The sequence below is a fragment of the Aricia agestis genome, chromosome 4, assembly GCF_905147365.1.
Source record: "Aricia agestis chromosome 4, ilAriAges1.1, whole genome shotgun sequence".
Lineage (NCBI taxonomy): Eukaryota > Metazoa > Arthropoda > Insecta > Lepidoptera > Lycaenidae > Aricia > Aricia agestis.
In genome coordinates, this window is record NC_056409.1 from 17688178 (window position 1) to 17701446 (window position 13269).

At 38.2% G+C, this 13269-nt stretch overlaps 1 protein-coding gene across 6 annotated transcripts in view; it reads left to right on the forward strand.

The window, feature by feature from the left end:
* Positions 1 to 13269, forward strand: part of LOC121726630 (ETS-like protein pointed) — a 141998-nt gene that overhangs the window by 120583 nt on the left and 8146 nt on the right. The gene's annotated exons all lie outside the window — the stretch shown is intronic.

Genomic DNA, 13269 nt, shown 5'->3' on the forward strand with positions numbered 1-13269 from the left:
TCGAAATACGAAAACCGGATGCACTTTTTAATTAGCGAGGGATAGAAAGATTCGTGTCGTACGCGTTATTTGTTTATGATAATTCTTAATGAGTCGTTTTTTGGTGCGATATTTTAACTGGGAGATTGTTTATCTGAACTTCCGTCGCCTCCCGCGCCCGATACGCGCATTGTTCACGCTAATGTAATTCAAATCATGGAATATCTGGGTAAGTGGTATTTTTGAACGCATCGCCGGCGGGTTACAGACGATATCGATGGGTCGGTGTTTTAATTTCGCTTTGTATTTAGCGATCGACATTGCGTTTATGCCATTCGTAATACTCCTCCGCCGCCGACACTCGGCCGCATCGTTACGTATTCCGATCACACGAATATTATGTTGATTCGATTTTTCTTATAATTTTGTGCCCTTCTCGGTATTCGGAAAAAAGCTGAATTATGCAACTATTTGTATTCACAGTCGACGGCATTTCAAATTTGGCATTATAATTTAGGAGCATGTTTTACCAGCCTTCGTAACGTGATTCATGAACTCTAAACATTTCTATTAGCTTTAACTGTATCAAAAAAGTTTGTGTTAAAAATTTAAAAAAAGCACATAGCATTCAAACACTCCATTATCTATAACATACAGTATTTCAATCTTTACGTCATATCTATTAGCATTCTATTTCCTCGGTGGTATTTGTTCGTCGACAATATCCCGCGAGTCATTTCCCCGCTTGTACAAATATCAAAAACCCATTTCCCTCGCGCGCCATTTCCACCGCGCAGCCTCCTGATTGACGCTCAAACTTTGTTACCGTGTCATCCGAGCGCTTAATTGTACCTACTACAAATTATATACAATATACTCAGTATGTGTATGTTAATGCATAATACAACAATGACATCTTATAATAATTAATTATGATCCTATCCTATCTAATGAGTGCACTGTACCTATAACTTTTATGATGATGTAGCTTTTAGGTTTTCAAATGATGCAAAAAATAATTCACTTAAATAATAATTAGGAAAAAACTTGTTAGTTAGACCTTTTAAACACTGACTCACACTTAAAAATTTGAATTGTTACTAAGTTGCAGTAATTTTAAACCTTTTTGTCTTTTTTTCGTTGATTCTTATTAACAAAGCCTAAATCGTTGCTAAGCCGGCTACCCTCGCTAATGTTAAAATATGGCATCCACAAATTCTTAGCAGGTGTTGTGTTAAGTTGGTGCCATTGTTTTATAAATGTAAGGCATTCCAAAAATATGTAAGTCATCGTCGAGCTTTTAAATTTTCCACACACATCCTGTTCAGGTGGACTCCGCGAAGAATCGTCTTCCGTTCTTCTCGCCCTTGCTTTTTATAACAAAAAGAATTAAATAAGAAATCAAAAACATCTAAAGAAACGTTTTATTTCCTCTCAATATTATTTGATTTAAAATGATATCGTCATATCGTGATGTCTCAAAAACATTTAACAAACAGGTAGCATAATTCCTATTTTTTTTCTATAATATTCTTTGATCTGACAAGCAAAAAAATATTAAAATAATTAGTAAAAAAAATATAGCTATTGCTAGAAACCTCTGAAAAATAATTATATAGCGTCATATGTGCGTCTAAAAAATAAGATCGGATCTCGTGGCGCGCTCAAATCACTTCCTCCGGTAGACAATGGCCCTCCATATCCGGTGGCACACGTGCTCAGGTGTCCCCGGGCCCTTTGTGACCTTCCCACCCCCAGCCCTGTAACTTGACCCGGATTTGGATCCGCCCGCCCGGAACCTCCCACCGAATTCGCAAACTCGATATCCGAAACCGATATCGCATCTGTATCGAATCGGACAATGTAAACATCCTTCGAGAATGCGTATATTCAAATTGACGCCCAAAATGTGAGCTACGGAGATAATAATTGTAGTCAAAACATTGTCAACGTCGTCAATACGCTTTTGACAATTTCTCGGTATTAGATAGAGATCGACCCGCCCTATCTCAGTCTGATAGTGAAAAGATAATGGTATCAACTTACACGTGTCATGCTCTAAAGTCTGAACGTTTTGCCAAAAAAAATACCAACAATAATTTGATTCATACTGTACTCATCATTGAAATAATTAAAGTTGCATTTTGATGATACCCGGCACGGTACCACGCAATAGTAATGATTCCGTACTGTAATTATTTGTATAAGTAGCCATATTGTCATATTGCGACACAATAACACTGGAATTATCTTTTTCTTATGAAGTTGATTACACTTTGGACAATGCCGTGAGCATTACATAGACATAGTCACTTGGACTGACATTCAATTTAATTTTCCGTATTTTCAATGTTATTTCAGTTGCTGGGCCTGGTTAGTTTCCTTAACAAATCTCATATCACACTAATGAACTTTATATTTTGTATTTCATCGTAAATTTTGATTAAATTATATTGTGTTTTAATTATAATAATGTTACCGTCTACTAGCTTTGTATTATTTACTAATAGTTTTCCTTAATTGACAAGGAAAAATATACTTAACAAAGATGAGAACTTTGTTCACTTACTATGCATATGACTATGTCGAGTTTGTAGACAATGTTGACTCTACGGACCCATACATATTATTTGTATCAAACGTAAATAAATCAATTTCGTTTCTGGGATCCATGATTCCTACATTAAAATTGTTTTTATGCAATTCGCTAATTTTTACGAATGTCAGCAAAAAACCAACGGTCGCGCAACAGTTGGTAGAGCCGCGGTGTAGCAGGTGGCTCCGCGCGGCAGGTCGCCGCGGCTCGGCTCGGCCGTCCTCGGCAAAACTCGGCTCCGTTCGACTTCCAACTCCGAACATTTTCCGCGGCCGCCCTCTCGCAACCCGCCCGAGGACAAAAGTACGAAAGCTCGATCCCGCTCAGTCGACTGCGAGGCGTGAACGCGCGAAGGTGCTCTCGTGTCCGACGATACGCGCACGTCGAGTTACATCGTACTGCCAAAGTGATAACAGTCGTTAAAAATAAACTGAATAAAATCGAATCGTGAGAATAAATAAATATATTTTTTTATATTTCGCGGATTATTTCTCGGTTTAAAAGTTGTACGAGCGGGGTCTAGCAGTGGCAGTGAGTTATGAGATACTAGTCGGCTCCCGCTGGCGGTGCTGCCGCCATGCTGCTAGTGGAGCCGCGCGAAGCCGCCGGGCCCCCGTGCGCGCCCGTCCACGCACCCATGTCCACCGTCACCAAGCTCAACTTCACAGACTACAGTGTTAAAGTGAAACCCTACGAGAGCCTCGACGAGCCGACGGACAATGTACTGCGAACGGACAATCTGCGGCTCGGCTACGAGCAGCCTCTCGGTGCCGCGAGGTTAGGTTACGAACAGTCGGTCAGCCCGACCTCCACCAAGCTCCAGTATGGTGAGCCGAACAGAGTGTCGTTCGACCCCGCGGTGGACAACCTGTGTCCGGACACCACCTACCTCCTCCCACCAGGTTCGTACATATATAGGCTTTTGAATAATTATTTTCTCTACGCTCGAAAATAAAAAAAAGAATTATTAGATAAACAATTAATTTTGCAGCATCGCGCGTATTTTTAAGACTCTACCTCGTCGAGTTTCTGGAACCGTGAATGATAAGTATGTAATGGCAAAACATCTGAAATTATACACTTAACTTAATTATTCTATTCTAATTAGCCGTTTGTGTCCCACTGCTGGGCAAAGGCCTCCCCTCTTTCCTTCCACACGTCTCTATCCTTTGCTGTGTTTGGCCACTCTTTATCAACAGCGTCTAGTTCGTCGCGCCACCTTTTCTTGGGTCTGCCCCTGTTTCGCCGACCTTTCGGTAGCCACTCCGTGACTAGACGCGCCCATCTGTCCGGGTGCATGCGGGCGACGTGCCCTGCCCAGCTCCACTTTAGACCAGCAGCTTTTCTACCCACATCCATTATTCTTGTCTTGGAGCGCAGAGCGGTGTTTCGAATACGGTCAATCCTTTTTACACCTAAAATGCTGCGCTCCATAGCTCTTTGACAAACTCCGAGCCGGGACTTCTGTAAGTCGGTCAAAGACCAAGACTGAGCACCGTAAGTTAGGATAGGTAGGATGCACACGTCGACGAGTTTACGTTTTAGGCAAAGTGGAAGGTCCCCTTTCATTAGTTCTCTCATAGACCAAAAGCTTTTCCATGCCTTCTCAATTCTTTGGTCTACTTCCTTGTCTTGTCTATTATTAAAGGATGTTATTTGGCCTAAATATACGTACTCGTCAACATAATGCAACTCATACCCGTCTACCTCGACCTTACGTTTCGTGCTGTTAGTCATGAGTTTGGTCTTTGATCGATTCATCCGAAGTCCCGCCTCGTGGCTTGCCATGCTCAGGTCTTGCAGCATGGCCTGCAGGTTTTGTGCAGAAGTGGCAAACAGAACTATGTCGTCGGCGAACTTAATTATTACAGGTATTAATTTGGTACCAGACATAATTATTTAACACTTCGGTGTTAAAATAAACTCTTTTTTTATTACCATATAAAAAAAGACTTAGCATACAATAAGTATAATATTTTAAAATTTCATTCCAATTATTATAACGGATAACACATGGGTACGACAAATACACTTTATTATGGTCATTAAAGATATGAACATTAATTTTCCTCTTAATTATTAAGTAAGACTAACGATTACATTAATATTACATTGTTTACAAACTGTAATTTTATTAAATACTAATGTTCCGTGGAGCGTGCTTAATTAAATAGAAAATTAAAATTATTTATCAATGAATGGTTCTAATTGAACATGCTTTCACTAATCATCTCTCAAAAACTCACAAAAAGCAACTGATCATTTGAGGTACAAGTTGACGGCAACAAAAGCTCTTCATTGAGAAGTGCGGCCGGAAGTGCTCTCGCCGCCATGTTGGATCCGGCGCGGGCGCACCTCGCCGAACTTCCGTCGCGTGACACGCATAAAAAGCTCGCAGTATTGTCACATAGCGATCATTTGCATTTATAGATTACGTGAAAATCATGCCAACGACGCATCTACATGCTATTGCCTAGGAACGACCAGAAACAACTTCCTTTATTATTTAATATTCACTTTGATAGAGTACACGTTGGTCCTAATAATAGAAAATGTATTCTTATTATACTAAGTCCCTAGACAACTTAAATAAGATAAAAAGGATTACGTTACGATAGTTGATTCCTATGCAAATCGGGGACCTAAGTAGTTTGGTTGCGTTACGTCAAACCCAGCTGACAGATCACAATAATTAACATTGAATTGACATATTCGACCAAATAACGTTGGTCTATCAATTGCATAGGAATCAACTTCCTCGATGGTACATAAATGCGAAAGTTTCTGAGGAAGCATGGATAGATTTACTCTTGACGCAAAAGGTGTCGAATGTATGTATTTCAATTTTTAATGAAATTTTGTATGCTAGCAACTTAGGTTTTGGATTAACACGGGCTGCTTTTTATGCCAAAAAGTAAATTACTAGTATATTTAATAGTATAAATACGTATTAATGTGACCGTGTTATATCTTAATATATATATTTCTTGTGTGCGTGTGTATGTGACTGAACTCCTCCTAAACGACTGGACCAATTTTGATGAAATTTTTTGTGTGTGTTCGTGGAGATTCGAGAATGGTTTAGATTTACAGTTTGGTCTACTGGAAAATGTTTTTTCAATTAATTTCTTATTTATAAGGAGTTGTTGATTTTGGAATGTTTTACATTAGATCCGGCGGACGGCGCTATCATCGCATTCAATATTATTCTATTTCAATTTTAGTTTGTCCTGACAGATGGTGCTACGATTAATTTGAAAAAAATTTTGTTATTCAATTCATGTGCTGATTAAAATATTAAATAAATAACACATAGGCTACAATTTTAACCGACTTTCAAAATGGGGGAGGTGTTATGTTCGTTTTCTTATATTCAACGATTACTCCGCCGTTTGTTAACCGATTTTCAAAATTTTTCTTTTGGTATATAGGGTATCATCCCAATTTGGTATTATATTCAGAAAAGTGGTGATCTGATGAAGGATCCATAAGTAATCGAGGGAACTCCTCAAAACTTATAGGGAAACATATGGTGACTTCGGTTTCGTGAGAAGTATTCTAAGCATATGCTACCAACAAGTAAGATTTTGCACCGAGATATACCTGGTATACCGTGGTTCGGAAGGTGCTGAGAGAATTCCTGATTCTTTATAGATACAAGTTTGGGAGTTTCGGCGTTGTTTTAAGAACAGAAAGCATATGCTACTATGCAAATTACATTCTTCATCATCATCATCATCATCATCACTACCATATTATACCATTTCATAGTCTTTTAGATCGAGACTCGAGTTTGTCAAGCGATAATTAAAAAAAATCTATATCTACCTAATATTATAAACCTGAAGAGTATGTTTGCTTGAACGCGTCAATCTCAGAAACTACAGGTCCGATTTAAAAACTTATCTCAGTGTTAGATAGATCATTTATCGAGTAAGACTCATCATTTATCGAGAAGGTTATATTATATTATTACTCTAAGACTAATACGACAGAAGAAACTCAGGAAAATGTGGGAAAAACGGGGGAAATATTTTTTATGGGAAAATGTACCTACGGATTCTGTAAAATTTCTAATTTACGCGGGCGAAGCCGCGCGGGACATCTAGTGTTATTATAATATGTAACACAATATACATATGTACCTCTAACGTAAGATAAAAACTAGGGAGTTCTGAATAAAACTCACATCAACTAATCATATTATGTAGACGTCGTTTGTCACAGGCCCTCTCTTTATAATATTAACATAACTATGACAGACTACGGTGTCAACAGCAAGTAGCAAGTAGGCTGATAAGCAGTAACGGTGTAGGTCGATAACCTTTCAGCTGTTCCTTTTACAGGCGTCGCGAATCTTGCGTTGATCGCTCGGCCGGTCCTCGAATATCAATGATCCGCCTAGCCCGTTACTCTAACGACCGGTCCGTATACGGCACATGGAAGAATACCAACAACGTATCTATGAAATAATAAAGGGCGAATGATAGCCTTAATTGAAATTATTTAATTACTTGACAATAATAATAATTATCAAATTCTAAAAACCTCAAATGCAGATAACATTTTGAAGAAGAATATATATTTTTAGAAGCTTTTTATTTTAGAAGTTAGTAGATACTTCGTTTGCGTAAATTCATTCAAAATCATTATTTTTCTGGGATGAAAATATTATCCTGTTTCCTTTCCCAGGGCCCAGTTGGATATCGGGAAAGAAATTAGGATAAGGAAAAGAACAATAGGATAAAGATCTATGTAATGTTCGATGTAAATTTTAGGATCTATGTAATAATAAATGTTATCACAATTACTTCAGTTATTCAAGCGTGAACGTTTTCTAAGCAAATAATAATTACCCAACGATGCTATAAATAAAACCAATAAATTAAGTATCGGTGTAGTTTATTCGCGTATTATCTTAGGAGGATAGTCTCACGTTACAATGATAAAGTATTAGAGGCACCTGTCTAACGCCCGCAGCTGTGGAACTACTGAACTGTGAGACTAAAACTTTGACCCCTAACGTGTAGAATATCCTTACATATTCATTTATTATTACTATATTATATTCATTGTAAATATTAGTAGAGTAAGTGGTATTAAGTTATAACATATTTAAATACTACTTTTTAATAAGGAGGAAATGCGAAAATAATACATAAATGTTTCTAGATGTGTATTTCATAAGTTTCCAAGATATTTTCCCAATTGCTTGATAGCAATCAAGTAATGTGTAGTTATTTTGTTTAATGCTCTTTAGGGTCTTTTATCAAGTTCCTATTCCAATCCTTTACAAGCTTTGTTAGATAGCGATCTTCACAAAAGCATAGCACATAACAGCACTATTTTTTATTCTTCTCGTTGTCTACACGTGACGTCACGGGCGGTGCGGGGCGGGGCGCAGGGGGGGGGGACGTTCATTCATGCCGCATGGCCACTTCCGCCCGCTCTAACCACTTTACCGTCTTCCGCCGCGTACCTTAATGAACTAATGTACGACTACAAGAATAGTCTTTGTATCTAGCTATTTGAATTAAGATCTCTAGCGTAGATAAATTTCAGTTCATTGTTCCAAATTAGGTTCGTTTGCGGTAATAACTCTACATTTTTTGTTAATTTTGTTACATAGTAATTAATCATTATTTTAATACATTGTGTAGCTCCTAATATTTATGCCTAAGATTATGTTCTAAGTCTTCTAACTTTATATTCTAAGCAGCAGGGTATAATAACGTTTAATGTCTATATTAATGTGTGTATAAAGTGTCCCTACTTCCGTCCCCGCGTCCTGCTCGGCGCCACTACATCCTATTTATATTTTTTATACTCTTACATAAGATCTCGAATAAAAAATTAAATCGTTATATATTCACGAGTCGCGATTTGATACCTGCATCCGCAATAAATTTTGCTTTTAATTCAATTCTTTTTTTCTTGTCGGCGCCAAACGTCGCCGGTTTCATTGCGATTTAATAATTTAGAAATAGGCTACTCAAATCAAAGCTTTTATCTAGGTGATCATCAAAACTTAAACTCTATTTAATTCTCCTATTTTAATGCAATATAAACGCAGCAAACTAAACGTTTGACTTTCGTTTATCATCTAATAAGTATACGGTCAATTATTGTCTGGATCAAACGAGAAACGAAATGGCATTAATTCTGCATTAGAACAGGGCCATCCATGTTCGACTGACGTTAATCCAAGTGAAGTTTCCCATAGTTTCCCATGAAATTTTAACATGAACGGCTTCCCGTATGCCATGGGCCATGGTGTCGGTCACAGTAACAGGTCGCCCCCATATGCGTTGTAACGACTGTCGGCGCGTGCGCAGGTGCCCACACACCTGCCAACCTCGCTAACAGCATATCACACCTTCACTCCACAAATTATATGCTCCAATCTAAACTTAGACGTATTGTCTTAATATTTATAAGCAGGTTATTAGGATAATAGAAGAGCAGTCTTTTTTTTTACCTCTAGTGAGACAGACATATAAAATACCTGCAAAACTTTTATTTATTTATTATTAAGTTCAGAAAACATACGCTCAAAACAGTAAGCTCAAAATCCATTAAAGCTCCAACAAAATAAATCTACAATATTCCGTTAACTCTGCGATGGAAGCTTCTACAGACCTATCATTATGCATGTTTTATTGTTGAATAAGTGTAGGAACATCATACGTCGTTTGTTACCGTCTCGCTAACGAGTGAGTTCGGCTGCGCCGGCGCGGATGGGATGTGTTTTAACGTAAATCCGTAATCGACATCTGTTGTGACAGTTTGTTTATAAATTACGCGCCCAAATTCTCGACCGGATATCACCGGAGCACGATATTATTTTTGTACAATTTTATAAAGCTCGCACGTAAATACGTTTGATTATGTGCGCGGCGGCCATACGAGGTTTTATCGCTAATAAATATCGGTGAATCTGGTGTTCAGTCCATCTTGTTAGCGTTTGAGACTCTTTATTTTTAACTCGGTTTGAGGTTGTTATTTACTATTTGGAGTTGCTAAACTTTACATGAATCTTATAAGATTGTTCATTTGAGTGTTACGCTCCTTAAATTTTAGAAAAAAGGATACACTTATTATGCTTTTTATTTTATACTTAAATTATTACTTACTCGTAAATCTACCTCTTGATTCACAGCCTAATATTATAATATCAATATTACTTTCATTTTCATAAACAGTTGTGTTGGTTAAGATATTTTGTGCTGAAATTCAGTCATCAAAAATTATAACTAACAGCTCGCTGTCATCAGAGCTCACCTGCAACCGCTATCGCTTCTATTTTTAAAATCATATTTGAACTTCCGTTCCAAAATTGGAATTGGCGCGGCAAAAGTTATTTGTTCTGAATTCTAATTTTGACTAACGCCATTTGCCTCTAAAATTAATTATTTCCTAAATAATGTCTTTAGAAGTCTATATATAACATTTCTTACATAAACAGAGTTAAAAACGAGAATCAAGAAAATAGTATTATGTAAGAGCCTGTCCATTTTTTTTTAATTGTACGTCACCATGCCTTGGAAAACTGCTACATTCTTCACTAGTTATCTATATATGGACCGCACAATACCTACATATTCTGCTTCTGCTATTGTTAAGAAGACGGAGAGAGAGATTTAAGAAAAAAAAGACGTAAAATGTTGTTAATTGCTACACCGTGACGTGCATTTTCACGTTACGTCGACGTAAATTTTCAAGTCACGTCAACGTACCGTGCCACGATATCGCAACGTTCCACGTTGACGACGTGGAGATGTGGACAGGCCGTAAAACCTCAACCTTGAATTGAAACCAACTTTGTACTAAGAATAAAACTTTATAATAAAAATGTTCTTACAATACACAAGTCAATAACTTGACTGCTTAATTAGAATCGTCTAAGACACTGTTACCAAGGTTAAATTACTTACAATATTTTTACTTAAAATAGTGGGTAGGTACGCTATCAAGTGTACTGTAGCTCATTAAAATAACATGTGGCGAAGCTTAGCGCGTGCGAACCAAAAAAACTTTGTCAAAGGGCCGTTTTCGCGGGTCTAATGTTACACATGAAAATAAAATATGAAAAAAACCGAGGCGCTTCCCAGCTGCTGCGCTCTAGAGTTACTGTCACATGTGCTGCGAGCGGGACACTTCACGAGAGCTTTATAATATTTCGCCTTTTATCTTTACATCTTTGATATTTTTCCTGCGGTCGACATCCGTCTACTTTTTGAAGTTGTTCGTTATTTTAATTCGGTCTACTGGAACATGTTCCGATCTATTCAAATTTGAGCATCTCAGATTTTAAATTTGGAAGTGGTCGTATTGCACCGCGGTTCTGCGCCACTGGTCGGGCCGCGACCTTCGACCTGCGCGAGGCGGGGCCGGCCTCCATTGGCTCGGGCTGCGCGCCGCCCCTCGCCCGCCGCCGCCCGCCGAGCGAGCGGACCTAATTCTTCTCACATTCATCTCGTTTGGCCGATATTACCGAGTATTATCACTCAATCAGGCTCCTGACCTACTTGCGACCGATGCTTCGATCGACTAAATACATGACTCAATTCGTGCTGCGTACATGTCCCACGAAGATACACAAATGGCTCTATGTAGAGGTAAATAAAGTATGTAAGAATGAATTTTCATGATGATTCGGTTTATTTTATAAACTTCATCACTTATATAGCTTTGATTAGGTTACCTTATGATGTTATCAATGTGAACCGCGTAATTATAGAAAACTACGTCGTGCGTAACGCTTATTACAGCCGTTCTTGTGTAGTGACGTCATCTTATTGCTTCAGTTCTGCGGGCTATTGTAAGTTCTTCTCGGAATAAAATTATCATGTTTTGTATCAGAACAGCTAAATACCTCGATATGCATAACGACTTGTAGTTTTTCCATCATTGGTTATACCGGAGACGTAAGTTTCTATTATAGTCGAGACTCAAGAATATTACTACTATAATAATAATTATGTGTCATAATAATACATAAGATCTCCGTACTCCACGCTGAGCGGCTGAATAGCGTTCGTTCACACGTAATTATTTTAAGTTTAATATTGTGTGAGATTAGATAATTTTGAGGAAACATTATGTCAGGGCTAGATGAATGTCTCGAGTTAAAACGCGTAAAGGAACGCTAACAAATCACGGGGAGACAAATGCAAGTATTTTAATGAAGCGAGCGCGGGCAATTACAATTCCCTTTTGTGTTCGGTATATCGGGACAGATATGTGGAATCGCCGTAAAAAGCTTCCGAGCGGGTCGACCTCCGACCCCGCTGACGAACGATGGAACAAATGTGACAACACACATTATAAATAACACTAACAAAAAAGGTAGTAAATCCCCTGGAAAGCTTTGAGGTTTTTTGTGACTTTCGAGGTAACTTTTACCTATTACTACGCTTTGCCTTTTTAACCATCGAGTGCAAACTTTTCATTTCTATAAATAAATAAACATGTCTGACGTCTGTATGTTTTGCATACTCTGTGATACTGCTAAGTTTATAACAACAAATCGTCAGTTCCACTATAACTGTTAGCACAATATTGTATGGAGTGAGCCGGCGTAGACAATAGCGGAGAGTACTGACCCCGAATCCGACTGTCCGCAGCAACCGCTTACTGAATATCATAATGTTGCGCAAAACAGCCATCATATAGTAGTAGCATCATATATATTAGTAGCAGAAAGAAAGTTGTGGGTACCTAAATTTCGTTTATTATATTCAAAAGTTCCACATTTTTTTCCTGCGTTCAACAATGCAGACAAGACGCAAGATTATGAAATTAGAGGAATTGGTTTTAATATTTTTAATTTAGGTAAACTAGCCTATCGTTAGCTGTCATCTTAATAATTGGCTCCTTAGATTATTATTATTTTTATTTTTTTTTATTTTTTTATTATAAAATTGTGGCCGTCTATAGACTGTTCGTCCATATCCTTTTTTTGTTATTTTATTATTTAGATTATTATTATTTGAAAATACTAGGAATTGCATTAATAGGATTTTCTGTACAATGAACTTTCAAAGCTTCAATAATTGGGTGATATACTCGTACCTTACAATAATGAAAAAATTGTAATAATGCTATTTTCTTGTACAATCCGAAGATTCGGCTGTCCCACTTATAGGCGTGCTATATCCGGTCCCTTCCGAGCTCTGATTTCGTTAGGGCAATTTCCTGTTCGCAATATAGGTTACCTACTAATGTTATTATTATACCGCTGCAACTTAGTTAAATAATATCGTAGCTACGCAAAACAATGACAACATGTTGCAGATTTTCAAAGCTTCATTATTTTCAATGCTTAAATAAATAATCGGAATAAAGTTTTCCATTAGCCCTCTTCGGAACAGAACATATGTAAAATCGCAGACATCTGATAGCAGTTTTTCCAAGTGGTAATTCATCGTTTAGTGGCAAATGTAAATTGAAACACTATGTACGATCACGTACGGCGTGCGAGGTGTGTGCGGGGTGCGGGGGTGTGAGGTGCGAGGGGGGGGGGGGGGGGGGGGGCGGTCGGCGCACGCGCAGAACAAAGGGCGCGCCGTGAACCGTGACCGTCGCGCCGCGTGCGCCCGCGCCGCACACGCCTCGATGTGCAACAGCTAGGCCCGATTATTTCGGCATCTATCTGTTCCCAGAGTGGAATCGTTGAAACGAGAAATGTTCGT